Below are 23,415 nucleotides of genomic sequence, written 5' to 3' on the forward strand. Positions count from 1 at the left end.
GGCAGTGACACCATCAGAAGTATTTCGAATTAAACTTCGAAAACAAAAAACTAGAGAACCGTTTGTCTTGACTCTCGAGGCACCGGTGAGATTCGAACTCACGATCTCCTGTTTACTAGGCAGGCGCTTTAACTAACTAAGCCCCGGCGCCTGCGTAGCGCCTTGTTCAGTCAGTGACACCATCAGAACTACTTCGAACAAAACTTCGAAAACAAAAAACTAGAGAACCGTTTGTCTTGACTCTCGAGGCACCGGTGAGATTCGAACTCACGATTTCCTGTTTACTAGACAGGCGCTCTAACTAACTAAGCCACGGCGCCTGCCCAGTGCCTTGTTCAGTCAGTGACACCAACATAAGTATTTCGAACTAAACTTCCAAAACAAAAAACTAGAGAGACGTTTGTCTTGACTCTCGAGGCACCGGTGAGATTCGAACTCACGATCTGCTGTTTACTAGACAGGCGCTTTAACCAACTAAGCCACGGCGCTTGTGCAGCGTCTTGTTCAGGCAGTGACAGCATCAGAAGTATTTCGAACTAAACTTCGAAAACAAAAAAACTAGACAGAGGTTTGTCTTGACTCTCGAGGCACCGGTGAGATTCGAACTCACGATCTCCTGTTTACAAGACAGGCGCTTTAACCAACTAAGCCACGGCGCTTGTGCAGCGTCTTGTTCAGGCAGCGACACCATCAGAAGTATTTCGAACTAAACTTCGAGAACAAAAAACTTGAGAGACGTTTGTCTTGACTCTCGAGGCACCGGTGAGATTCGAACTCACGATCTCCGGTTTACTAGATAGGCGCTTTAACTAACTAAGCCACGGCGCCTTCGCAGCGTCTTGTTCAGGCAGTGACACCATCAGAAGTAATTCGAACTGAACTTCGAAAACAAAAAAACTAGAGAGACGTTTGTCTTGACTCTCGAGGCACCGGTGAGATTCGAACTCACGATCTGCTGTTTACTAGACAGGCGCTTTAACCAACTAAGGCACGGCGCTTGTACAGCGTCTTGTTCAAGCAGTGACAGCATCAGAAGTATTTCGAACTAAACTTCGAAAACAAAAAAAACTAGACAGAGGTTTGCCTTGACTCTCGAGGCACCGGTGAGATTCGAACTCACGATCTCCTGTTTACTAGACAGGCGCTTTAACCAACTAAGCCACGGCGCTTGTGCAGCGTCTTGTTCAGGCAGTGACACCATCAGAAGTATTTCAAACTAAACTTCGACAACAAAAAAACTTGAGAGACGTTCGTCTTTCTTCTCGAGGCACAGGTGAGATTCGAACTCACCATCTTCCTTTCACTAGACAGGCGCTTTAACTAACTAAGCCACAGCGCCTGCGCAGCGTCTTGTTCAGGCAGTGACACCATCAGAATTATTTCGAACTAAACTTCGAAAACCAAAAACTAGAGAGACGTTTGTCTTGACTCTCGAGGCACCGGTGAGATTCGAACTCATGATCTCCTGTTTACTAGACAGGCGCTTTAACCAACTAAGCCACGGCGCCTGCGCAGCGTCTTGTTCAGGCAGTGACACCATCAGAAGTATTTCGAACTAAACTTCGAAAACAAAAAACTAGAGAGACGGTTGTCTTGACTCTCGAGGCACCGGTGAGATTCGAACTCACGATCTCCGGTTTACTAGACAGGCGCTTTAACCAACTAAGCCACGGCGCTTGTGCAGCGTCTTGTTCAGGCAGGGACAGCATCAGAAGTATTTCGAACTAAACTTCGAAAACAAAAAAACTGGAGAGAGGTTTGTCTTGACTCTCGAGGCACCGGTGAGATTCGAACTCACGATCTCCTGTTTACTAGACAGGCGCTTTAACCAACTAAGCCACGGCGCCTGCGCAGCGTTTTGTTCAGGCAGTGACACCATCAGAAGTATTTCGAACTAAACTTCGAGAACAAAAAACTTGAGAGACGTTTGTCTTGACTCTCGAGGCACAGGTGAGATTCGAACTCACGATCTTCCTTTCACTAGACAGGCTCTTTAACTAACTAAGCCACAGCGCCTGCGCAGCGTCTTGTTCAGGCAGTGACACCATCAGAATTATTTCGAACTAAACTTCGAAAACCAAAAACTAGAGAGACGTTTGTCTTGACTCTCGAGGCACCGGTGAGATTCGAACTCACGATCTCCGGTTTACTAGACAGGAAATTTAACCAAATAAGCCACGGCGTCTGCGCAGCGTCTTGTTCAGGCAGTGACACCATTGGAAGTATCTCGTACAATACTTCGAAAACAAAAAAAAAACTCAGAAGAGACGTTAGTCTTGACTCTCGAGGCACCGGTGAGATTCGAACTCACGATCTCCTGTTTGCTAGACAGACGCTTTAACCAACTAAGCCAAGGCGCCTGCGCAGCGTCTTCTTCAGGCAGTGACACCATCAGAATTATTTCGAACTAAACTTCGAAAACAAAAAACTACAGAGACGTTTGTCTTGACTCTCGAGGCACGGGTGAGACTCAAACTCATGATCTCCTGTTTACTAAACAGGCGCTTTAACCAACTAAGCCACGGCGCCTGCGCAGCGCCTTGTTCAGGCAGTGACACCATCAGAAGTACTTCGAAATAAACTTCGAAAACAAAAAACTAGAGAGAAGTTTGTCTTCACTCTCGAGGCACCGGTGAGATTCGAACTCACGATCTCCGGTTTACTAGACAGGAAATTTAACCAAATAAGCCACGGCGTCTGCGCAGCGTCTTGTTCAGGCAGTGACACCATTGGAAGTATTTCGAACAATACTTCGAAAACAAAAAAAAATCAGAAGAGACGTTAGTCTTGACTCTCGAGGCACCGGTGAGATTCGAACTCACGATCTCCTGTTTGCTAGACAGGCGCTTTAACCAACTAAGCCAAGGCGCCTGCGCAGCGTCTTGTTCAGGCAGTGACACCATCAGAAGTATTTCAAACTAATCTTCGAAAACAAAGAACTAGAGAGACGTTTGTCTTGACTCTCGAGGCACCGGTGAGATTCGAACTCACGATCTCCGGTTTACTAGACAGGCGCTTTAACTAACTAAGCCACGGCGCCTGCGCAGCGTCTTGTTCAGGCAGTGACACCGTCAGAAGTATTTCGAACTAAACTTCGAAAACAAAAAACTTGAGAGACGTTTGTCTTGACTCTCGAGGCACCGTTGAGATTCGAACTCATGATCTCCTGTTTACTAGACATGTGCTTTAACCAACTAAGCCACGGCGCCTGCGCAGTGTCTTGTTCAGGCAGTGACACCATCAGAAGTATTTCGAACTAAACTTCGAAAACAAAAAAAAATCAGAAGAGACGTTAGTCTTGACTCTCGAGGCACCGGTGAGATTCGAACTCACGATCTCCTGTTTGCTAGACAGGCGCTTTAACCAACTAAGCCAAGGCGCCTGCGCAGCGTCTTGTTCAGGCAGTGACACCATCAGAAGTATTTCAAACTAATCTTCGAAAACAAAGAACTAGAGAGACGTTTGTCTTGACTCTCGAGGCACCGGTGAGATTCGAACTCACGATCTCCGGTTTACTAGACAGGCGCTTTAACCAACTAAGCCACGGCGCCTGCGCAGTGTCTTGTTCAGGCAGTGACACCATCAGAAGTATTTCGAACTAAACTTCGAAAACAAAAAACTAGAGAGCCGTTTGTCTTGACTCTCGAGGAACCGGTGAGATTCCAACTCACGATCTCCTGTTTACTAGACAGGCGCTTTAACTAACTAAGCCATGGCGCCTGCGCAGCGTCTTGTTCAGTCAGTGACACAATCAGAAGTATTTCGAACTAAACTTCGAAAACAAAAAAATTGAGAGACGTTTGTCTTGACTCTGGAGGCACAGGTGAGATTCGAACTCACGATCTTCCTTTTACTAGACAGGCGCTTTAACTATCTAAGCCACAGCGCGTTTAGAGCACCATCAGAAGCATTGAGAACTAAACTTCGAAAACAAAAAACTAGACAGACGTTTGTCTTGACTCTCGTGGCACCGGTGAGATTCGAACTCACGATCTTCCTTTTACTAGACAGGCGCTTTAACTATCTAAGCCACAGCGCATTTAGAACACCATCAGAAGCATTTAGAACTAAACTTCGAAAACAAAAAACTAGACAGACGTTTGTCTTGACTCTCGTGGCACCGGTGAGATTCGAACTAATGATCTCCTGTTTACTAGACATGCGCTTTAACCAACTAAGCCACGGCGCCTGCGCAGCATCTTGTTCAGACGGTGACACCATCAGAAGTATTTCGAACTAAACTTCGAAAACAAAAAACTAGAGAGACGTTAGTCTTGACTCCCGAGGCACCGGTGAGATTCGAACTTACGATCTGCTGTTTACTAGACAGGCGCTTCAACCAACTAAGCCACGGCGCTTGTGCAGCGTCTTGTTCAGGCAGGGACAGCATCAGAAGTATTTCGAACTAAACTTCGAAAACAAAAAAAAAAACTGGAGAGAGGTTTGTCTTGACTCTCGAGGCACCGGTGAGATTCGAACTCACGATCTCCTGTTTACTAGACAGGCGCTTTAACCAACTAAGCCACGGCGCTTGTGCAGCGTCTTGTTCAGGCAGTGACACCATCAGAAGTATTTCGAACTAAACTTCGAAAACAAAAAAACTAGAGAGAGGTTTGTCTTGACTCTCGAGGCACCTGTGAGATTCGAACTCACGATCTCCTGTTTACTAGACAGGCGCTTTAACCAACTAAGCCACGGCGCCTGCGCAGCGTCTGGTTCAGGCAGTGACACCATCAGAAGCATTTAGAACTAAACTTCGAAAACAAAAAACTAGACAGACGTTTGTCTTGACTCTCGTGGCACCGGTGAGATTCGAATTAATGATCTCCTGTTTACTAGACATGCGCTTTAACCAACTAAGCCACGGCGCCTGCGCAGCGTCTTGTTCAGGCAGTGACACCATCAGAAGTATTTCGAATTAAACTTCGAAAACAAAAAACTAGAGAACCGTCTGTCTTGACTCTCGAGGCACCGGTGAGATTCGAACTCACGATCTCCTGTTTACTAGGCAGGCGCTTTAACTAACTAAGCCCCGGCGCCTGCGTAGCGCCTTGTTCAGTCAGTGACACCATCAGAAGTACTTCGAACAAAACTTCGAAAACAAAAAAACTAGAGAACCGTTTGTCTTGACTCTCGAGGCACCGGTGAGATTTGAACTCACGATTTCCTGTTTACTAGACAGGCGCTCTAACTAACTAAGCCACGGCGCCTGCCCAGTGCCTTGTTCAGTCAGTGACACCAACATAAGTATTTCGAACTAAACTTCGAAAACAAAAAACTAGAGAGACGTTTGTCTTGACTCTCGAGGCACCGGTGAGATTCGAACGCACGATCTGCTGTTTACTAGACAGGCGCTTTAACCAACTAAGCCACGGTGCTTGTGCAGCGTCTTGTTCAGGCAGTGACAGCATCAGAAGTATTTCGAACTAAACTTCGAAAACAAAAAAACTAGACAGAGGTTTGTCTTGACTCTCGAGGCACCGGTGAGATTCGAACTCACGATCTCCTGTTTACAAGGCAGGCGCTTTAACCAACTAAGCCACGGCGCTTGTGCAGCGTCTTGTTCAGGCAGCGACACCATCAGAAGTATTTCGAACTAAACTTCGAGAACAAAAAACTTGAGAGACGTTTGTCTTGACTCTCGAGGCACCGGTGAGATTCGAACTCATGATCTCCTGTTTACTAGACAGGCGCTTTAACCAACTAAGCCACGGCGCCTGCGCAGCGTCTTGTTCAGGCAGTGACACCAACATAAGTATTTCGAACTAAACTTCGAAAACAAAAAACTAGAGAGGCGTTTGTCTTGACTCTCGAGGCACCGGTGAGATTCGAACTCACGATCTCCGGTTTACTAGACAGGCGCTTTATCTAACTAAGCCACGGCGCCTGCGCAGCGTCTTGTTCAGACAGTGACACCATCAGAAGTATTTCGAACTGAACTTCGAAAACAAAAAACTCGAGAGACGTTTGTCTTGACTCTCGAGGCACCGGTGAGATTCGAACTCACGATCTGCTGTTTACTAGACAGGCTCTTTAACCAACTAAGCCACGGCGCTTCTGCAGAGTCTTGTTCAGGCAGTGACACCATCAGAAGTATTTCGAACAAAACTTCGAAAACAAAAAAACTAGAGAGAGGTTTGTCTTGACTCTCGAGGCACCGGTGAGATTCAAACTCACGATCTCCTCTTTACTAGACAGGCGCTTCAACTAACTAAGCCACGGCGCCTGCGCAGCGTTTTGTTCAGGCAGTGACACCATCAGAAGTATTTCGAACTAAACTTCGAAAATAAAAGTACTGAAAGTTGGGCGAGTTCGTACTCGATCCTGACTTCTTTGCGCAAACACGTACACGGACACAAGGAAAAGAGGCAAACAACACGGGCGCCCGTGTTGTTTGCCTCTTTTCCTTGTGTCCGTGTACGTGTTTGCGCAAAGAAGTCATGAATGTTCGAAAACAAAAAAACTAGAGAGACGTTAGTCTTGACTCCCGAGGCACCGGTGAGATTCGAACTCATGATCTCCTGTTTACTAGACAGGTGCTGTAACCAACTAAGCCACGGCGCCTGCGCAGCGTCTTGTTCAGGAAGTGACGCGATCAGAAGTATTTCGAACTAAACTTCGAAAACAAAAAACTAGAGAGATGTTTGTCTTGACTCTCGAGGCACCTGTGAGATTCAAACTCATGATCTCCTGTTTACTAGACAGGCGCTTTAACCAACTAAGCCACGGCGCCTACGCAGCGTCTTGTTCAGGCAGTGACACCATCAGAAGTATTTCGAAATAAACTTCGAAAACAAAAAACTAGAGAGAAGTTTGTCTTGACTCTCGAGGCACCGGTGAGATTCGAACTCACGATCTCCGGTTTACTAGACAGGAAATTTAACCAAATAAGCCACGGCGTCTGCGCAGCGTCTTGTTCAGGCAGTGACACCATTGGAAGTATTTCGAACAATACTTCGAAAACAAAAAAAAATCAGAAGAGACGTTAGTCTTGACTCTCGAGGCACCAGTGAGATTCGAACTCACGATCTCCTGTTTGCTAGACAGGCGCTTTAACCAACTAAGCCAAGGCGACTGCGCAGCGTCTTGTTCAGGCAGTGACACCATCAGAAGTATTTCGAACTAATCTTCGAAAACAAAGAACTAGAGAGACGTTTGTCTTGACTCCCGAGGCACGTATGAGATTCGAACTCACGATCTCCGGTTTACTAGATAGGCGCTTTAACTAACTAAGCCACGGCGCCTTCGCAGCGTCTTGTTCAGGCAGTGACACCATCAGAAGTAATTCGAACTGAACTTCGAAAACAAAAAAACTAGAGAGACGTTTGTCTTGACTCTCGAGGCACCGGTGAGATTCGAACTCACGATCTGCTGTTTACTAGACAGGCGCTTTAACCAACTAAGCCACGGCGCTTGTGCAGCGTCTTGTTCAAGCAGTGAGAGCATCAGAAGTATTTCGAACTAAACTTCGAAAACAAAAAAAACTAGACAGAGGTTTGCCTTGACTCTCGAGGCACCGGTGAGATTCGAACTCACGATCTCCTGTTTACTAGACAGGCGCTTTAACCAACTAAGCCACGGCGCTTGTGCAGCGTCTTGTTCAGGCATTGACACCATCAGAAGTATTTCAAACTAAACTTCGACAACAAAAAAACTTGAGAGACGTTCGTCTTTCTTCTCGAGGCACAGGTGAGATTCGAACTCACCATCTTCCTTTCACTAGACAGGCGCTTTAACTAACTAAGCCACAGCGCCTGCGCAGCGTCTTGTTCAGGCAGTGACACCATCAGAATTATTTCGAACTAAACTTCGAAAACCAAAAACTAGAGAGACGTTTGTCTTGACTCTCGAGGCACCGGTGAGATTCGAACTCATGATCTCCTGTTTACTAGACAGGCGCTTTAACCAACTAAGCCACGGCGCCTGCGCAGCGTCTTGTTCAGGCAGTGACACCATCAGAAGTATTTCGAACTAAACTTCGAAAACAAAAAACTAGAGAGACGGTTGTCTTGACTCTCGAGGCACCGGTGAGATTCGAACTCACGATCTCCGGTTTACTAGACAGGCGCTTTAACCAACTAAGCCACGGCGCTTGTGCAGCGTCTTGTTCAGGCAGGGACAGCATCAGAAGTATTTCGAACTAAACTTCGAAAACAAAAAAAACTGGAGAGAGGTTTGTCTTGACTCTCGAGGCACCGGTGAGATTCGAACTCACGATCTCCTGTTTACTAGACAGGCGCTTTAACCAACTAAGCCACGGCGCCTGCGCAGCGTTTTGTTCAGGCAGTGACACCATCAGAAGTATTTCGAACTAAACTTCGAGAACAAAAAACTTGAGAGACGTTTGTCTTGACTCTCGAGGCACAGGTGAGATTCGAACTCACGATCTTCCTTTCACTAGACAGGCTCTTTAACTAACTAAGCCACAGCGCCTGCGCAGCGTCTTGTTCAGGCAGTGACACCATCAGAATTATTTCGAACTAAACTTCGAAAACCAAAAACTAGAGAGACGTTTGTCTTGACTCTCGAGGCACCGGTGAGATTCGAACTCACGATCTCCGGTTTACTAGACAGGAAATTTAACCAAATAAGCCACGGCGTCTGCGCAGCGTCTTGTTCAGGCAGTGACACCATTGGAAGTATTTCGAACAATACTTCGAAAACAAAAAAAACTCAGAAGAGACGTTAGTCTTGACTCTCGAGGCACCGGTGAGATTCGAACTCACGATCTCCTGTTTGCTAGACAGACGCTTTAACCAACTAAGCCAAGGCGCCTGCGCAGCGTCTTCTTCAGGCAGTGACACCATCAGAAGTATTTCGAACTAAACTTCGAAAACAAAAAACTACAGAGACGTTTGTCTTGACTCTCGAGGCACGGGTGAGATTCGAACTCACGATCTGCTGTTTACTAGACAGGCGCTTTAAACAACCAAGCCACGGCGCCTGCGCAGCGTTTTGTTCAGGCAGTGACACCATCAGAAGTATTTCGAACTAAACTTCGAGAACAAAAAACATGAGAGACGTTTGTCTTGACTCTCGAGGCACAGGTGAGATTCGAACTCACGATCTTCCTTTCACTAGACAGGCGCTTTAGCTAACTAAGCCACAGCGCCTGCGCAGCGTCTTGTTCAGGCAGTGACACCATCAGAATTATTTCGAACTAAACTTCGAAAACCAAAAACTAGAGAGATGTTTGTCTTGACTCTCGAGGCACCGGTGAGATTCGAACTCACGATCTCCGGTTTACTAGACAGGAAATTTAACCAACTAAGCCACGGCGCCTGCGTAGCGCCTTGTTCAGTCAGTGACACCATCAGAAGTACTTCGAACAAAACTTCGAAAACAAAAAAACTAGAGAACCGTTTGTCTTGACTCTCGAGGCACCGGTGAGATTCGAACTCACGATTTCCTGTTTACTAGACAGGCGCTCTAACTAACTAAGCCACGGCGCCTGCCCAGTGCCTTGTTCAGTCAGTGACACCAACATAAGTATTTCGAACTAAACTTCCAAAACAAAAAACTAGAGAGACGTTTGTCTTGACTCTCGAGGCACCGGTGAGATTCGAACTCACGATCTCCTGTTTACTAGACAGGCGCTTTAACCAACTAAGCCACGGCGCTTGTGCAGCGTCTTGTTCAGGCAGTGACACCATCAGAAGTATTTCAAACTAAACTTCGACAACAAAAAAACTTGAGAGACGTTCGTCTTTCTTCTCGAGGCACAGGTGAGATTCGAACTCACCATCTTCCTTTCACTAGACAGGCGCTTTAACTAACTAAGCCACAGCGCCTGCGCAGCGTCTTGTTCAGGCAGTGACACCATCAGAATTATTTCGAACTAAACTTCGAAAACCAAAAACTAGAGAGACGTTTGTCTTGACTCTCGAGGCACCGGTGAGATTCGAACTCATGATCTCCTGTTTACTAGACAGGCGCTTTAACCAACTAAGCCACGGCGCCTGCGCAGCGTCTTGTTCAGGCAGCGACACCATCAGAAGTACTTCGAACAAAACTTCGAAAACAAAAAACTACAGAGACGTTTGTCTTGACTCTCGAGGCACGGGTGAGATTCGAACTCACGATCTGCTGTTTACTAGACAGGCGCTTTAACCAACCAAGCCACGGCGCCTGCGCAGCGTTTTGTTCAGGCAGTGACACCATCAGAAGTATTTCGAACTAAACTTCGAGAACAAAAAACATGAGAGACGTTTGTCTTGACTCTCGAGGCACAGGTGAGATTCGAACTCACGATCTTCCTTTCACTAGACAGGCGCTTTAGCTAACTAAGCCACAGCGCCTGCGCAGCGTCTTGTTCAGGCAGTGACACCATCAGAATTATTTCGAACTAAACTTCGAAAACCAAAAACTAGAGAGATGTTTGTCTTGACTCTCGAGGCACCGGTGAGATTCGAACTCACGATCTCCAGTTTACTAGACAGGAAATTTAACCAACTAAGCCACGGCGCCTGCGCAGCGTCTTGTTCAGGCAGTGACACCATCAGAAGTATTTCGAATTAAACTTCGAAAACAAAAAACTAGAGAACCGTTTGTCTTGACTCTCGAGGCACCGGTGAGATTCGAACTCACGATCTCCTGTTTACTAGGCAGGCGCTTTAACTAACTAAGCCCCGGCGCCTGCGTAGCGCCTTGTTCAGTCAGTGACACCATCAGAAGTACTTCGAACAAAACTTCGAAAACAAAAAACTAGAGAACCGTTTGTCTTGACTCTCGAGGCACCGGTGAGATTCGAACTCACGATTTCCTGTTTACTAGACAGGCGCTCTAACTAACTAAGCCACGGCGCCTGCCCAGTGCCTTGTTCAGTCAGTGACACCAACATAAGTATTTCAAACTAAACTTCGAAAACAAAAAACTAGAGAGACGTTTGTCTTGACTCTCGAGGCACCGGTGAGATTCGAACTCACGATCTGCTGTTTACTAGACAGGCGCTTTAACCAACCAAGCCACGGCGCCTGCGCAGCGTTTTGTTCAGGCAGTGACACCATCAGAAGTATTTCGAACTAAACTTCGAGAACAAAAAACATGAGAGACGTTTGTCTTGACTCTCGAGGCACAGGTGAGATTCGAACTCACGATCTTCCTTTCACTAGACAGGCGCTTTAGCTAACTAAGCCACAGCGCCTGCGCAGCGTCTTGTTCAGGCAGTGACACCATCAGAATTATTTCGAACTAAACTTCGAAAACCAAAAACTAGAGAGATGTTTGTCTTGACTCTCGAGGCACCGGTGAGATTCGAACTCACGATCTCCAGTTTACTAGACAGGAAATTTAACCAACTAAGCCACGGCGCCTGCGCAGCGTCTTGTTCAGGCAGTGACACCATCAGAAGTATTTCGAATTAAACTTCGAAAACAAAAAACTAGAGAACCGTTTGTCTTGACTCTCGAGGCACCGGTGAGATTCGAACTCACGATCTCCTGTTTACTAGGCAGGCGCTTTAACTAACTAAGCCCCGGCGCCTGCGTAGCGCCTTGTTCAGTCAGTGACACCATCAGAAGTACTTCGAACAAAACTTCGAAAACAAAAAACTAGAGAACCGTTTGTCTTGACTCTCGAGGCACCGGTGAGATTCGAACTCACGATTTCCTGTTTACTAGACAGGCGCTCTAACTAACTAAGCCACGGCGCCTGCCCAGTGCCTTGTTCAGTCAGTGACACCAACATAAGTATTTCAAACTAAACTTCGAAAACAAAAAACTAGAGAGACGTTTGTCTTGACTCTCGAGGCACCGGTGAGATTCGAACTCACGATCTGCTGTTTACTAGACAGGCGCTTTAACCAACTAAGCCACGGCGCTTGTGCAGCGTCTTGTTCAGGCAGTGACAGCATCAGAAGTATTTCGAACTAAACTTCGAAAACAAAAAAACTAGACAGAGGTTTGTCTTGACTCTCGAGGCACCGGTGAGATTCGAACTCACGATCTCCTGTTTACAAGACAGGCGCTTTAACCAACTAAGCCACGGCGCTTGTGCAGCGTCTTGTTCAGGCAGCGACACCATCAGAAGTATTTCGAACTAAACTTCGAGAACAAAAAACTTGAGAGACGTTTGTCTTGACTCTCGAGGCACCGGTGAGATTCGAACTCATGATCTCCTGTTTACTAGACAGGCGCTTTAACCAACTAAGCCACGGCGCCTGCGCAGCGTCTTGTTCAGGCAGTGACACCAACATAAGTATTTCGAACTAAACTTCGAAAACAAAAAACTAGAGAGGCGTTTGTCTTGACTCTCGAGGCAGCGGTGAGATTCGAACTCACGATCTCCGGTTTACTAGACAGGCGCTTTATCTAACTAAGCCACGGCGCCTGCACAGCGTCTTGTTCAGACAGTGACACCATCAGAAGTATTTCGAACTGAGCTTCGAAAACAAAAAACTCGAGAGACGTTTGTCTTGACTCTCGAGGCACCGGTGAGATTCGAACTCACGATCAGCTGTTTACTAGACAGGCTATTTAACCAACTAAGCCACGGCGCTTCTGCAGAGTCTTGTTCAGGCAGTGACACCATCAGAAGTATTTCGAACAAAACTTCGAAAACAAAAAAACTAGAGAGAGGTTTGTCTTGACTCTCGAGGCACCGGTGAGATTCAAACTCACGATCTCCTCTTTACTAGACAGGCGCTTCAACTAACTAAGCCACGGCGCCTGCGCAGCGTTTTGTTCAGGCAGTGACACCATCAGAAGTATTTCGAACTGAACTTCGAAAATAAAAGTACTGAAAGTTGGGCGAGTTCGTACTCGATCCTGACTTCTTTGCGCAAACACGTACACGGACACAAGGAAAAGAGGCAAACAACACGGGCGCCCGTGTTGTTTGCCTCTTTTCCTTGTGTCCGTGTACGTGTTTGCGCAAAGAAGTCATGAATGTTCGAAAACAAAAAAACTAGAGAGACGTTAGTCTTGACTCCCGAGGCACCGGTGAGATTCGAACTCATGATCTCCTGTTTACTAGACAGGTGCTGTAACCAACTAAGCCACGGCGCCTGCGCAGCGTCTTGTTCAGGAAGTGACGCGATCAGAAGTATTTCGAACTAAACTTCGAAAACAAAAAACTAGAGAGATGTTTGTCTTGACTCTCGAGGCACCTGTGAGATTCAAACTCATGATCTCCTGTTTACTAGACAGGCGCTTTAACCAACTAAGCCACGGCGCCTACGCAGCGTCTTGTTCAAGCAGTGACACCATCAGAAGTATTTCGAAATAAACTTCGAAAACAAAAAACTAGAGAGAAGTTTGTCTTGACTCTCGAGGCACCGGTGAGATTCGAACTCACGATCTCCGGTTTACTAGACAGGAAATTTAACCAAATAAGCCACGGCGTCTGCGCAGCGTCTTGTTCAGGCAGTGACACCATTGGAAGTATTTCGAACAATACTTCGAAAACAAAAAAAAATCAGAAGAGACGTTAGTCTTGACTCTCGAGGCACCAGTGAGATTCGAACTCACGATCTCCTGTTTGCTAGACAGGCGCTTTAACCAACTAAGCCAAGGCGCCTGCGCAGCGTCTTGTTCAGGCAGTGACACCATCAGAAGTATTTCGAACTAATCTTCGAAAACAAAGAACTAGAGAGACGTTTGTCTTGATTCCCGAGGCACCTATGAGATTCGAACTCACGATCTCCGGTTTACTAGATAGGCGCTTTAACTAACTAAGCCACGGCGCCTTCGCAGCGTCTTGTTCAGGCAGTGACACCATCAGAAGTAATTCGAACTGAACTTCGAAAACAAAAAAACTAGAGAGACGTTTGTCTTGACTCTCGAGGCACCGGTGAGATTCGAACTCACGATCTGCTGTTTACTAGACAGGCGCTTTAACCAACTAAGCCACGGCGCTTGTGCAGCGTCTTGTTCAGGCAGTGACAGCATCAGAAGTATTTCGAACTAAACTTCGAAAACAAAAAAAACTAGACAGAGGTTTGCCTTGACTCTCGAGGCACCGGTGAGATTCGTACTCACGATCTCCTGTTTACTAGACAGGCGCTTTAACCAACTAAGCCACGGCGCTTGTGCAGCGTCTTGTTCAGGCAGTGACACCATCAGAAGTATTTCAAACTAAACTTCGACAACAAAAAAACTTGAGAGACGTTCGTGTTTCTTCTCGAGGCACAGGTGAGATTCGAACTCACGATCTTCCTTTCACTAGACAGGCGCTTTAACTAACTAAGCCACAGCGCCTGCGCAGCGTCTTGTTCAGTCAGTGACACCATCAGAATTATTTCGAACTAAACTTCGAAAACCAAAAACTAGAGAAACGTTTGTCTTGACTCTCGAGGCACCGGTGAGATTCGAACTCATGATCTCCTGTTTACTAGACAGGCGCTTTAACCAACTAAGCCACGGCGCCTGCGCAGCGTCTTGTTCAGGCAGTGACACCATCAGAAGTATTTCGAACTAAATTTCGAAAACAAAAAACTAGAGAGACGGTTGTCTTGACTCTCGAGGCACCGGTGAGATTCGAACTCACGATCTCCAGTTTACTAGACAGGCGCTTTAACCAACTAAGCCACGGCACTTGTGCAGCGTCTTGTTCAGGCAGGGACAGCATCAGAAGTATTTCGAACTAAACTTCGAAAACAAAAAAAACTGGAGAGAGGTTTGTCTTGACTCTCGAGGCACCGGTGAGATTCGAACTCACGATCTCCTGTTTACTAGACAGGCGCTTTAACCAACTAAGCCACGGCGCCTGCGCAGCGTTTTGTTCAGGCAGTGACACCATCAGAAGTATTTCGAACTAAACTTCGAGAACAAAAAACTTGAGAGACGTTTGTCTTGACTCACGAGGCACAGGTGAGATTCGAACTCACGATCTTCCTTTCACTAGACAGGCTCTTTAACTAACTAAGCCACAGCGCCTGCGCAGCGTCTTGTTCAGGCAGTGACACCATCAGAATTATTTCGAACTAAACTTCGAAAACCAAAAACTAGAGAGACGTTTGTCTTGACTCTCGAGGCACCGGTGAGATTCGAACTCACGATCTCCGGTTTACTAGACAGGAAATTTAACCAAATAAGCCACGGCGTCTGCGCAGCGTCTTGTTCAGGCAGTGACACCATTGGAAGTATTTCGAACAATACTTCGAAAACAAAAAAAACTCAGAAGAGACGTTAGTCTTGACTCTCGAGGCACCGGTGAGATTCGAACTCACGATCTCCTGTTTGCTAGACAGACGCTTTAACCAACTAAGCCAAGGCGCCTGCGCAGCGTCTTCTTCAGGCAGTGACACCATCAGAAGTATTTCGAACTAAACTTCGAAAACAAAAAACTACAGAGACGTTTGTCTTGACTCTCGAGGCACGGGTGAGATTCGAACTCACGATCTGCTGTTTACTAGACAGGCGCTTTAACCAACTAAGCCACGGCGCCTGCGCAGCGTTTTGTTCAGGCAGTGACACCATCAGAAGTATTTCGAACTAAACTTCGAGAACAAAAAACATGAGAGACGTTTGTCTTGACTCTCGAGGCACAGGTGAGATTCGAACTCACGATCTTCCTTTCACTAGACAGGCGCTTTAGCTAACTAAGCCACAGCGCCTGCGCAGCGTCTTGTTCAGGCAGTGACACCATCAGAATTATTTCGAACTAAACTTCGAAAACCAAAAACTAGAGAGACGTTTGTCTTGACTCTCGAGGCACCGGTGAGATTCGAACTCACGATCTCCGGTTTACTAGACAGGAAATTTAACCAAATTAGCCACGGCGTCTGCGCAGCGTCTTGTTCAGGCAGTGACACCAATGGAAGTATTTCGAACAATACTTCGAAAACAAAAAAAATCAGAAGAGACGTTAGTCTTGACTCTCGAGGCACCGGTGAGATTCGAACTCACGATCTCCTGTTTGCTAGACAGGCGCTTTAACCAACTAAGCCAAGGCGCCTGCGCAGCGTCTTGTTCAGGCAGTGACACCATCACAAGTATTTAGAACTAAACTTCGAAAACAAAAAACTACAGAGACGTTTGTCTTGACTCTCGAGGCACGGGTGAGATTCGAACTCACGATCTGCTGTTTACTAGACAGGCGCTTTAACCAACTAAGCCATGGCGCTTGTGCAGCGTCTTGTTCAGGCAGTGACAGCATCAGAAGTATTTCGAACTAAACTTCGAAAATAAAATACTAGAGAGAGGTTTTTCTTGACTCTCGTGGCACCGGTGAGATTCGAACTCATGCTCTCCTGTTTACTAGACAGGCCCTTTAACCAACTAAGCCACGGCGCCTGCGCAGTGCCTTGTTCGGGCAGTGACACCATCAAAAGTATTTCGAAATAAACTTCGAAATCAAAAAACTAGAGAGGCGTTTGTTTTGACTCTCGAGGCACTGGTGAGATTCGAACTCACGATCTCCTGTTTACTATACAGGCGCTTTAACCAAATATGCCACGACGCCTGCGCAGCGTCTTGTTCAGGCAGTGACACCATTAGAAGTGTTTCGAACAATACTTCGAAAACAAAAAAAACTAGAGAGACGTTAGTCTTGACTCTCGAGGCACCGGTGAGATTCGAACTCATGATCTCCTGTTTGCTAGACAGGCGCTTTAACCAACTAAGCTACGGCGCCTGTGCAGCGTCTTGTTCAGGCAGTGACACCATCAGAAGTATTTAGAACTAAACTTCGAAAACAAAAAACTAGAGAGCCGTTTGTCTTGACTCTCGTGCCACCGTTGAGATTCGAACTCATGATCTCCTGTTTACTAGACATGTGCTTTAACCAACTAAGCCACGGCGCCTGCGCAGTGTCTTGTTCAGGCAGTGACACCATCAGAAGTATTTCGAACTAAACTTCGAAAACAAAAAACTAGAGAGCCGTTTGTCTTGACTCTCGAGGCACCGGTGAGATTCCAACTCACGATCTCCTGTTTACTAGACAGGCGCTTTAACTAACTAAGCCATGGCGCCTGCGCAGCGTCTTGTTCAGTCAGTGACAGCATCAGAAGTATTTCGAACTAAACTTCGAAAACAAAAAAACTTGAGAGACCTTTGTCTTGACTCTCGAGGCACAGGTGAGATTCGAACTCACGATCTTCCTTTTACTAGACAGGCGCTTTAACTATCTAAGCCACAGCGCCCGCGCAGCGTCTTGTTCAGGCAGTGACACATCAAAATTATTTCGAACTAAACTTCGAAAACAAAAAACTAGAGAGACGTTTGTCTTGACTCTCGAGGCACCGGTGAGATTCGAACTCACGATCTCCGGTTTACTAGACAGGCGCTTTAACTAACTAAGCCACGGCGCCTGCGCAGCGTCTTGTTCAGGCAGTGACACCGTCAGAAATATTTCGAACTAAACTTCGAAAACAAAAAACTTGAGAGACGTTTGTCTTGACTCTCGAGGCACAGGTGAGATTCGAACTCACGATTTTCCTTTTACTAGACAGGCGCTTTTCCTAACTAAGCCACAGCGCCTGCGCAGCGTCTTGTTCAGGCAGTGACACCATCAGAATTATTTCGAACTAAACTTCGAAAACAAAAAACTAGAGAGACGTTTGTCTTGACTCTCGAGGCACCAGTGAGATTGGAACTCATGATCTCCTGTTTACTAGACAGGCGCTTTAACCAACTAAGCCACGGCGCCTGCGCGGCGTCTTGTTCAGGCAGTGACACCATCAGAAGTATTTAGAACTAAACTTCGAAAACAAAAAACTAGAGAGAAGTTTGTCTTGACTCTCGAGGCACCGGTGAGATTCGAACTCACGATCTCCGGTTTACTAGACAGGAAATTTAACCAAATAAGCCACGGCGTCTGCGCAGCGTCTTGTTCAGGCAGTGACACCATTGGAAGTATTTCGAACAATACTTCGAAAACAAAAAAAATCAGAAGAGACGTTAGTCTTGACTCTCGAGGCACCAGTGAGATTCGAACTCACGATCTCCTGTTTGCTAGACAGGCGCTTTAACCAACTAAGCCAAGGCGCCTGCGCAGCGTCTTGTTCAGGCAGTGACACCATCAGAAGTATTTCGAACTAATCTTCGAAAACAAAGAACTAGAGAGACGGTTGTCTTGACTCTCGAGGCACCGGTGAGATTCGAACTCACGATCTCCGGTTTACTAGATAGGCGCTTTAACTAACTAAGCCACGGCGCCTTCGCAGCGTCTTGTTCAGGCAGTGACACCATCAGAAGTAATTTGAACTGAACTTCGAAAACAAAAAAACTAGAGAGACGTTTGTCTTGACTCTCGAGGCACCGGTGAGATTCGAACTCACGATCTGCTGTTTACTAGACAGGCGCTTTAACCAACTAAGCCACGGCGCTTGTGCAGCGTCTTGTTCAGGCAGTGACAGCATCAGAAGTATTTCGAACTAAACTTCGAAAACAAAAAAAAAACTAGACAGAGGTTTGCCTTGACTCTCGAGGCACCGGTGAGATTCGAACTCACGATCTCCTGTTTACTAGACAGGCGCTTTAACCAACTAAGCCACGGCGATTGTGCAGCGTCTTGTTCAGGCAGTGACACCATCAGAAGTATTTCAAACTAAACTTCGACAACAAAATGCTTGAGAGACGTTCGTCTTTCTTCTCGAGGCACAGGTGAGATTCGAACTCACGATCTTCCTTTCACTAGACTGGCGCTTTAACTAACTAAGCCACAGCGCCTGCGCAGCGTCTTGTTCAGGCAGTGACACCATCAGAAGTATTTCGAACTAAACTTCGAGAACAAAAAACTTGAGAGACGTTTGTCTTGACTCTCGAGGCACAGGTGAGATTCGAACTCACGATCTTCTTTTCACTGGACAGGCTCTTTAACTAACTAAGCCACAGCGCCTGCGCAGCGTCTTGTTCAGGCAGTGACACCATCAGAATTATTTCGAACTAAACTTCGAAAACCAAAAACTAGAGAGACGTTTGTCTTGACTCTCGAGGCACCGGTGAGATTCGAACTCACGATCTCCGGTTTACTAGACAGGAAATTTGACCAAATAAGCCACGGCGTCTGCGCAGCGTCTTGTTCAGGCAGTGACACCATTGGAAGTATTTCGAACAATACTTCGAAAACAAAAAAAACTCAGAAGAGACGTTAGTCTTGACTCTCGAGGCACCGGTGAGATTCGAACTCACGATCTCCTGTTTGCTAGACAGACGCTTTAACCAACTAAGCCAAGGCGCCTGCGCAGCGTCTTCTTCAGGCAGTGATACCATCAGAAGTATTTCGAACTAAACTTCGAAAACAAAAAACTACAGAGACGTTTGTCTTGACTCTCGAGGCACGGGTGAGATTCGAACTCACGATCTGCTGTTTACTAGACAGGCGCTTTAACCAACTAAGCCACGGCGCCTGCGCAGCGTTTTGTTCAGGCAGTGACACCATCAGAAGTATTTCGAACTAAACTTCGAGAACAAAAAACATGAGAGACGTTTGTCTTGACTCTCGAGGCACAGGTGAGATTCGAACTCACGATCTTCCTTTCACTAGACAGGCGCTTTAGCTAACTAAGCCACAGCGCCTGCGCAGCGTCTTGTTCAGGCAGTGACACCATCAGAATTATTTCGAACTAAACTTCGAAAACCAAAAGCTAGAGAGACGTTTGTCTTGACTCTCGAGGCACCGGTGAGATTCGAACTCACGATCTCCGGTTTACTAGACAGGAAATTTAACCAAATAAGCCACGGCGTCTGCGCAGCGTCTTGTTCAGGCAGTGACACCAATGGAAGTATTTCGAACAATACTTCGAAAACAAAAAAATCAGAAGAGACGTTAGTCTTGACTCTCGAGGCACCGGTGAGATTCGAACTCACGATCTCCTGTTTGCTAGACAGGCGCTTTACCAACTAAGCCAAGGCGCCTGCGCAGCGTCTTGTTCAGGCAGTGACACCATCACAAGTATTTAGAACTAAACTTCGAAAACAAAAAACTACAGAGACGTTTGTCTTGACTCTCGAGGCACGGGTGAGATTCGAACTCACGATCTGCTGTTTACTAGACAGGCGCTTTAACCAACTAAGCCACGGCGCTTGTGCAGCGTCTTGTTCAGGCAGTGACAGCATCAGAAGTATTTCGAACTAAACTTCGAAAACAAAAAAACTAGACAGAGGTTTGTCTTGACTCTCGAGGCACCGGTGAGATTCGAACTCACGATCTCCTGTTTACTAGACAGGCGCTTTAACCAACTAAGCCACGGCGCTTGTGCAGCGTCTTGTTCAGGCAGTGACACCATCAGAAGTACTTCGAACAAAACTTCGAAAACAAAAAACTAGAGAACCGTTTGTCTTGACTCTCAAAGCACCGGTGAGATTCGAACTCACGATTTCCTGTTTACTAGACAGGCGCTTTAACTAACTAAGCCACGGCGCCTGCCCAGTGCCTTGTTCAGTCAGTGACACTATCAGAAGTACTTCGAACGAAACTTCGAAAACAAAAAACTTCAGAGACGTTTGTCTTGACTCTCGAGGCACACGTGAGATTCAAACTATCGATCTTCCTTTCACTAGACAGGCGCTTTAACTAACTAAGCCACAGCGCCTACGCAGCGTCTTGTTCAGGCAGTGACACCATCAGAATTATTTCGAACTAAACTTCGAAAACCAAAAACTAGAGAGACGTTTGTCTTGACTCTCGAGGCACCGGTGAGATTCGAACTCACGATCTCCGGTTTACTAGACAGGAAATTTAACCAAATTAGCCACGGCGTCTGCGCAGCGTCTTGTTCAGGCAGTGACACCAATGGAAGTATTTCGAACAATACTTCGAAAACAAAAAAAATCAGAAGAGACGTTAGTCTTGACTCTCGAGGCACCGGTGAGATTCGAACTCACGATCTCCTGTTTGCTAGACAGGCGCTTTAACCAACTAAGCCAAGGCGCCTGCGCAGCGTCTTGTTCAGGCAGTGACACCATCACAAGTATTTAGAACTAAACTTCGAAAACAAAAAACTACAGAGACGTTAGTCTTGACTCTCGAGGCACCGGTGAGATTCGAACTCACGATCTCCTGTTTGCTAGACAGGCGCTTTAACCAACTAAGCCAAGGCGCCTGCGCAGCGTCTTGTTCAGGCAGTGACACCATCACAAGTATTTAGAACTAAACTTCGAAAACAAAAAACTACAGAGACGTTTGTCTTGACTCTCGAGGCACGGGTGAGATTCGAACTCACGATCTGCTGTTTACTAGACAGGCGCTTTAACCAACTAAGCCATGGCGCTTGTGCAGCGTCTTGTTCAGGCAGTGACAGCATCAGAAGTATTTCGAACTAAACTTCGAAAATAAAATACTAGAGAGAGGTTTTTCTTGACTCTCGTGGCACCGGTGAGATTCGAACTCATGCTCTCCTGTTTACTAGACAGGCCCTTTAACCAACTAAGCCACGGCGCCTGCGCAGTGCCTTGTTCGGGCAGTGACACCATCAAAAGTATTTCGAAATAAACTTCGAAATCAAAAAACTAGAGAGGCGTTTGTTTTGACTCTCGAGGCACTGGTGAGATTCGAACTCACGATCTCCTGTTTACTATACAGGCGCTTTAACCAAATATGCCACGACGCCTGCGCAGCGTCTTGTTCAGGCAGTGACACCATTAGAAGTGTTTCGAACAATACTTCGAAAACAAAAAAAACTAGAGAGACGTTAGTCTTGACTCTCGAGGCACCGGTGAGATTCGAACTCATGATCTCCTGTTTGCTAGACAGGCGCTTTAACCAACTAAGCTACGGCGCCTGTGCAGCGTCTTGTTCAGGCAGTGACACCATCAGAAGTATTTAGAACTAAACTTCGAAAACAAAAAACTAGAGAGCCGTTTGTCTTGACTCTCGTGCCACCGTTGAGATTCGAACTCATGATCTCCTGTTTACTAGACATGTGCTTTAACCAACTAAGCCACGGCGCCTGCGCAGTGTCTTGTTCAGGCAGTGACACCATCAGAAGTATTTCGAACTAAACTTCGAAAACAAAAAACTAGAGAGCCGTTTGTCTTGACTCTCGAGGCACCGGTGAGATTCCAACTCACGATCTCCTGTTTACTAGACAGGCGCTTTAACTAACTAAGCCATGGCGCCTGCGCAGCGTCTTGTTCAGTCAGTGACAGCATCAGAAGTATTTCGAACTAAACTTCGAAAACAAAAAAACTTGAGAGACCTTTGTCTTGACTCTCGAGGCACAGGTGAGATTCGAACTCACGATCTTCCTTTTACTAGACAGGCGCTTTAACTATCTAAGCCACAGCGCCCGCGCAGCGTCTTGTTCAGGCAGTGACACATCAAAATTATTTCGAACTAAACTTCGAAAACAAAAAACTAGAGAGACGTTTGTCTTGACTCTCGAGGCACCGGTGAGATTCGAACTCACGATCTCCGGTTTACTAGACAGGCGCTTTAACTAACTAAGCCACGGCGCCTGCGCAGCGTCTTGTTCAGGCAGTGACACCGTCAGAAATATTTCGAACTAAACTTCGAAAACAAAAAACTTGAGAGACGTTTGTCTTGACTCTCGAGGCACAGGTGAGATTCGAACTCACGATTTTCCTTTTACTAGACAGGCGCTTTTCCTAACTAAGCCACAGCGCCTGCGCAGCGTCTTGTTCAGGCAGTGACACCATCAGAATTATTTCGAACTAAACTTCGAAAACAAAAAACTAGAGAGACGTTTGTCTTGACTCTCGAGGCACCAGTGAGATTGGAACTCATGATCTCCTGTTTACTAGACAGGCGCTTTAACCAACTAAGCCACGGCGCCTGCGCGGCGTCTTGTTCAGGCAGTGACACCATCAGAAGTATTTAGAACTAAACTTCGAAAACAAAAAACTAGAGAGAAGTTTGTCTTGACTCTCGAGGCACCGGTGAGATTCGAACTCACGATCTCCGGTTTACTAGACAGGAAATTTAACCAAATAAGCCACGGCGTCTGCGCAGCGTCTTGTTCAGGCAGTGACACCATTGGAAGTATTTCGAACAATACTTCGAAAACAAAAAAAATCAGAAGAGACGTTAGTCTTGACTCTCGAGGCACCAGTGAGATTCGAACTCACGATCTCCTGTTTGCTAGACAGGCGCTTTAACCAACTAAGCCAAGGCGCCTGCGCAGCGTCTTGTTCAGGCAGTGACACCATCAGAAGTATTTCGAACTAATCTTCGAAAACAAAGAACTAGAGAGACGGTTGTCTTGACTCTCGAGGCACCGGTGAGATTCGAACTCACGATCTCCGGTTTACTAGATAGGCGCTTTAACTAACTAAGCCACGGCGCCTTCGCAGCGTCTTGTTCAGGCAGTGACACCATCAGAAGTAATTTGAACTGAACTTCGAAAACAAAAAAACTAGAGAGACGTTTGTCTTGACTCTCGAGGCACCGGTGAGATTCGAACTCACGATCTGCTGTTTACTAGACAGGCGCTTTAACCAACTAAGCCACGGCGCTTGTGCAGCGTCTTGTTCAGGCAGTGACAGCATCAGAAGTATTTCGAACTAAACTTCGAAA

General features: G+C 46.5%; 40 non-coding genes across 40 annotated transcripts; all 40 read right to left on the minus strand.

Annotated features, from left to right (window-relative positions):
* Nucleotides 1-246: 246 nt before the first annotated feature.
* TRNAT-AGU (transfer RNA threonine (anticodon AGU)) lies at nucleotides 247-320 on the minus strand. The gene has a single exon. It is a non-coding gene; the product is annotated as a tRNA-Thr (tRNA).
* Nucleotides 321-585: 265 nt separating this feature from the next.
* On the minus strand, nucleotides 586-659 carry TRNAT-UGU (transfer RNA threonine (anticodon UGU)). The gene has a single exon. It is a non-coding gene; the product is annotated as a tRNA-Thr (tRNA).
* Nucleotides 660-1,095: 436 nt separating this feature from the next.
* Nucleotides 1,096-1,169, minus strand: TRNAT-AGU (transfer RNA threonine (anticodon AGU)). The gene has a single exon. It is a non-coding gene; the product is annotated as a tRNA-Thr (tRNA).
* Nucleotides 1,170-1,434: 265 nt separating this feature from the next.
* Nucleotides 1,435-1,508, minus strand: TRNAT-AGU (transfer RNA threonine (anticodon AGU)). The gene has a single exon. It is a non-coding gene; the product is annotated as a tRNA-Thr (tRNA).
* Nucleotides 1,509-1,773: 265 nt separating this feature from the next.
* On the minus strand, nucleotides 1,774-1,847 carry TRNAT-AGU (transfer RNA threonine (anticodon AGU)). Its single transcript has one exon. It is a non-coding gene; the product is annotated as a tRNA-Thr (tRNA).
* Nucleotides 1,848-2,286: 439 nt separating this feature from the next.
* Nucleotides 2,287-2,360, minus strand: TRNAA-AGC (transfer RNA alanine (anticodon AGC)). Its single transcript has one exon. It is a non-coding gene; the product is annotated as a tRNA-Ala (tRNA).
* Nucleotides 2,361-2,797: 437 nt separating this feature from the next.
* Nucleotides 2,798-2,871, minus strand: TRNAA-AGC (transfer RNA alanine (anticodon AGC)). Its single transcript has one exon. It is a non-coding gene; the product is annotated as a tRNA-Ala (tRNA).
* A 437-nt stretch (nucleotides 2,872-3,308) lies between these two features.
* Nucleotides 3,309-3,382, minus strand: TRNAA-AGC (transfer RNA alanine (anticodon AGC)). Its single transcript has one exon. It is a non-coding gene; the product is annotated as a tRNA-Ala (tRNA).
* Nucleotides 3,383-3,477: 95 nt separating this feature from the next.
* TRNAT-AGU (transfer RNA threonine (anticodon AGU)) lies at nucleotides 3,478-3,551 on the minus strand. Its single transcript has one exon. It is a non-coding gene; the product is annotated as a tRNA-Thr (tRNA).
* A 907-nt stretch (nucleotides 3,552-4,458) lies between these two features.
* Nucleotides 4,459-4,532, minus strand: TRNAT-AGU (transfer RNA threonine (anticodon AGU)). The gene has a single exon. It is a non-coding gene; the product is annotated as a tRNA-Thr (tRNA).
* Nucleotides 4,533-4,628: 96 nt separating this feature from the next.
* On the minus strand, nucleotides 4,629-4,702 carry TRNAT-AGU (transfer RNA threonine (anticodon AGU)). The gene has a single exon. It is a non-coding gene; the product is annotated as a tRNA-Thr (tRNA).
* A 434-nt stretch (nucleotides 4,703-5,136) lies between these two features.
* Nucleotides 5,137-5,210, minus strand: TRNAT-AGU (transfer RNA threonine (anticodon AGU)). Its single transcript has one exon. It is a non-coding gene; the product is annotated as a tRNA-Thr (tRNA).
* A 265-nt stretch (nucleotides 5,211-5,475) lies between these two features.
* On the minus strand, nucleotides 5,476-5,549 carry TRNAT-UGU (transfer RNA threonine (anticodon UGU)). The gene has a single exon. It is a non-coding gene; the product is annotated as a tRNA-Thr (tRNA).
* A 95-nt stretch (nucleotides 5,550-5,644) lies between these two features.
* On the minus strand, nucleotides 5,645-5,718 carry TRNAT-AGU (transfer RNA threonine (anticodon AGU)). The gene has a single exon. It is a non-coding gene; the product is annotated as a tRNA-Thr (tRNA).
* Nucleotides 5,719-7,001: 1,283 nt separating this feature from the next.
* TRNAA-AGC (transfer RNA alanine (anticodon AGC)) lies at nucleotides 7,002-7,075 on the minus strand. Its single transcript has one exon. It is a non-coding gene; the product is annotated as a tRNA-Ala (tRNA).
* Nucleotides 7,076-7,511: 436 nt separating this feature from the next.
* On the minus strand, nucleotides 7,512-7,585 carry TRNAT-AGU (transfer RNA threonine (anticodon AGU)). Its single transcript has one exon. It is a non-coding gene; the product is annotated as a tRNA-Thr (tRNA).
* A 265-nt stretch (nucleotides 7,586-7,850) lies between these two features.
* Nucleotides 7,851-7,924, minus strand: TRNAT-AGU (transfer RNA threonine (anticodon AGU)). Its single transcript has one exon. It is a non-coding gene; the product is annotated as a tRNA-Thr (tRNA).
* Nucleotides 7,925-8,190: 266 nt separating this feature from the next.
* TRNAT-AGU (transfer RNA threonine (anticodon AGU)) lies at nucleotides 8,191-8,264 on the minus strand. The gene has a single exon. It is a non-coding gene; the product is annotated as a tRNA-Thr (tRNA).
* A 437-nt stretch (nucleotides 8,265-8,701) lies between these two features.
* Nucleotides 8,702-8,775, minus strand: TRNAA-AGC (transfer RNA alanine (anticodon AGC)). Its single transcript has one exon. It is a non-coding gene; the product is annotated as a tRNA-Ala (tRNA).
* Nucleotides 8,776-9,378: 603 nt separating this feature from the next.
* TRNAT-AGU (transfer RNA threonine (anticodon AGU)) lies at nucleotides 9,379-9,452 on the minus strand. The gene has a single exon. It is a non-coding gene; the product is annotated as a tRNA-Thr (tRNA).
* Nucleotides 9,453-9,547: 95 nt separating this feature from the next.
* Nucleotides 9,548-9,621, minus strand: TRNAT-AGU (transfer RNA threonine (anticodon AGU)). Its single transcript has one exon. It is a non-coding gene; the product is annotated as a tRNA-Thr (tRNA).
* A 265-nt stretch (nucleotides 9,622-9,886) lies between these two features.
* Nucleotides 9,887-9,960, minus strand: TRNAT-AGU (transfer RNA threonine (anticodon AGU)). The gene has a single exon. It is a non-coding gene; the product is annotated as a tRNA-Thr (tRNA).
* A 771-nt stretch (nucleotides 9,961-10,731) lies between these two features.
* TRNAT-AGU (transfer RNA threonine (anticodon AGU)) lies at nucleotides 10,732-10,805 on the minus strand. The gene has a single exon. It is a non-coding gene; the product is annotated as a tRNA-Thr (tRNA).
* A 771-nt stretch (nucleotides 10,806-11,576) lies between these two features.
* TRNAT-AGU (transfer RNA threonine (anticodon AGU)) lies at nucleotides 11,577-11,650 on the minus strand. Its single transcript has one exon. It is a non-coding gene; the product is annotated as a tRNA-Thr (tRNA).
* A 265-nt stretch (nucleotides 11,651-11,915) lies between these two features.
* TRNAT-UGU (transfer RNA threonine (anticodon UGU)) lies at nucleotides 11,916-11,989 on the minus strand. Its single transcript has one exon. It is a non-coding gene; the product is annotated as a tRNA-Thr (tRNA).
* A 95-nt stretch (nucleotides 11,990-12,084) lies between these two features.
* On the minus strand, nucleotides 12,085-12,158 carry TRNAT-AGU (transfer RNA threonine (anticodon AGU)). The gene has a single exon. It is a non-coding gene; the product is annotated as a tRNA-Thr (tRNA).
* A 1,283-nt stretch (nucleotides 12,159-13,441) lies between these two features.
* On the minus strand, nucleotides 13,442-13,515 carry TRNAA-AGC (transfer RNA alanine (anticodon AGC)). The gene has a single exon. It is a non-coding gene; the product is annotated as a tRNA-Ala (tRNA).
* Nucleotides 13,516-14,290: 775 nt separating this feature from the next.
* Nucleotides 14,291-14,364, minus strand: TRNAT-AGU (transfer RNA threonine (anticodon AGU)). Its single transcript has one exon. It is a non-coding gene; the product is annotated as a tRNA-Thr (tRNA).
* A 266-nt stretch (nucleotides 14,365-14,630) lies between these two features.
* On the minus strand, nucleotides 14,631-14,704 carry TRNAT-AGU (transfer RNA threonine (anticodon AGU)). Its single transcript has one exon. It is a non-coding gene; the product is annotated as a tRNA-Thr (tRNA).
* Nucleotides 14,705-15,141: 437 nt separating this feature from the next.
* Nucleotides 15,142-15,215, minus strand: TRNAA-AGC (transfer RNA alanine (anticodon AGC)). The gene has a single exon. It is a non-coding gene; the product is annotated as a tRNA-Ala (tRNA).
* A 605-nt stretch (nucleotides 15,216-15,820) lies between these two features.
* Nucleotides 15,821-15,894, minus strand: TRNAA-AGC (transfer RNA alanine (anticodon AGC)). Its single transcript has one exon. It is a non-coding gene; the product is annotated as a tRNA-Ala (tRNA).
* A 604-nt stretch (nucleotides 15,895-16,498) lies between these two features.
* On the minus strand, nucleotides 16,499-16,572 carry TRNAA-AGC (transfer RNA alanine (anticodon AGC)). Its single transcript has one exon. It is a non-coding gene; the product is annotated as a tRNA-Ala (tRNA).
* A 1,281-nt stretch (nucleotides 16,573-17,853) lies between these two features.
* TRNAA-AGC (transfer RNA alanine (anticodon AGC)) lies at nucleotides 17,854-17,927 on the minus strand. The gene has a single exon. It is a non-coding gene; the product is annotated as a tRNA-Ala (tRNA).
* A 1,118-nt stretch (nucleotides 17,928-19,045) lies between these two features.
* On the minus strand, nucleotides 19,046-19,119 carry TRNAA-AGC (transfer RNA alanine (anticodon AGC)). Its single transcript has one exon. It is a non-coding gene; the product is annotated as a tRNA-Ala (tRNA).
* A 604-nt stretch (nucleotides 19,120-19,723) lies between these two features.
* TRNAA-AGC (transfer RNA alanine (anticodon AGC)) lies at nucleotides 19,724-19,796 on the minus strand. Its single transcript has one exon. It is a non-coding gene; the product is annotated as a tRNA-Ala (tRNA).
* Nucleotides 19,797-20,061: 265 nt separating this feature from the next.
* TRNAT-AGU (transfer RNA threonine (anticodon AGU)) lies at nucleotides 20,062-20,135 on the minus strand. Its single transcript has one exon. It is a non-coding gene; the product is annotated as a tRNA-Thr (tRNA).
* A 605-nt stretch (nucleotides 20,136-20,740) lies between these two features.
* Nucleotides 20,741-20,814, minus strand: TRNAA-AGC (transfer RNA alanine (anticodon AGC)). The gene has a single exon. It is a non-coding gene; the product is annotated as a tRNA-Ala (tRNA).
* A 95-nt stretch (nucleotides 20,815-20,909) lies between these two features.
* On the minus strand, nucleotides 20,910-20,983 carry TRNAA-AGC (transfer RNA alanine (anticodon AGC)). The gene has a single exon. It is a non-coding gene; the product is annotated as a tRNA-Ala (tRNA).
* Nucleotides 20,984-21,587: 604 nt separating this feature from the next.
* TRNAA-AGC (transfer RNA alanine (anticodon AGC)) lies at nucleotides 21,588-21,661 on the minus strand. The gene has a single exon. It is a non-coding gene; the product is annotated as a tRNA-Ala (tRNA).
* Nucleotides 21,662-22,942: 1,281 nt separating this feature from the next.
* On the minus strand, nucleotides 22,943-23,016 carry TRNAA-AGC (transfer RNA alanine (anticodon AGC)). The gene has a single exon. It is a non-coding gene; the product is annotated as a tRNA-Ala (tRNA).
* Nucleotides 23,017-23,415: the final 399 nt, after the last annotated feature.

The sequence above is a fragment of the Rhipicephalus microplus genome, chromosome 5 (assembly GCF_043290135.1).
Source record: "Rhipicephalus microplus isolate Deutch F79 chromosome 5, USDA_Rmic, whole genome shotgun sequence".
NCBI classification, from domain to species: Eukaryota; Metazoa; Arthropoda; class Arachnida; order Ixodida; family Ixodidae; genus Rhipicephalus; species Rhipicephalus microplus.